Genomic DNA, 1,033 nt, shown 5'->3' with positions numbered 1-1,033 from the left:
TTTCCCCATTTCTCTTTTCATGCTGTAAATTTTCTGACCAAGATGATTATCATCATCTTTCTCCCTCCCTTTTTTATTACTACCATGATGTTGATTTGCTATGAATTATAGAATGATAGTTTTGGTATTAAGATGATTGATATTAACGTCATCATCATTTCATTACGCTCTTTTGTGACCATTTTAATGACCATCCTTATCATCATCACAATTATTGCAGTTGCCAGTACCATTACGATTCTCAGCATCATTTTCACACTATCTCTGTTGCTGTCAATAATGGTAATGGTACTAATAATTAGGGCTATTTTCATTATGCCTCTTATCATTGTCCTCCTCACCATCTTCATTATCATAAGTATTGTTATTACTATTCTTATTTCCTCTTTTTCTCAATATCACTATTGTTCATTATTACTGTGACTTATATCTCTCTTATATCAAATATAGGAATGTTATCATTATAACAGAAATAATGACAATGATCTATTCAAGTAGGATGATTATCATAACCAAAAATCCTAATTTTGGATTTGTTTTATCATTAATGTCACCATTCTAATGATTATCACATATCAGGAGTAAATTTCCCTAAATGAAAAGCAGATTAGTTATCTTTTATATTGATATGCATATCCGGAGAGCGAGGTCCGTAAGAGTGAATTATTAACGGTGGCGGAAGGCCCTTCTGAAGCTCACCTATGGCGACGGGAAATCTCGAGCAAAGTGCATTGCGTTGCAGGTTATCTGAACAACGAGGCCAAGCTTTGCGTTTAAATCTATGGGCATCAAATACTGACCTCTGGAAATGACAGAACCACTTTACTTAACAACATTCCTCTCTGCACAAGGTTATCTATCAAAACAAAAGGTAGATTTTAAAGTCTAATATGGTTTCTGATGAGAAGGGGCTAGACTCATTCCTTCATAGGAAGGGAGTTTTCCTTTCTCCGAAATGCTGATCCCACGCAAAGGGCAAACCCGGAGGCAGAACCTTTAGTGGGAAGCCGAGGCGCCGGACGAGGGTGTAATC

The sequence above is a fragment of the Penaeus monodon genome, chromosome 19 (assembly GCF_015228065.2).
Source record: "Penaeus monodon isolate SGIC_2016 chromosome 19, NSTDA_Pmon_1, whole genome shotgun sequence".
NCBI lineage: Eukaryota > Metazoa > Arthropoda > Malacostraca > Decapoda > Penaeidae > Penaeus > Penaeus monodon.
Note: the sequence above shows the minus strand (reverse complement) of the source record.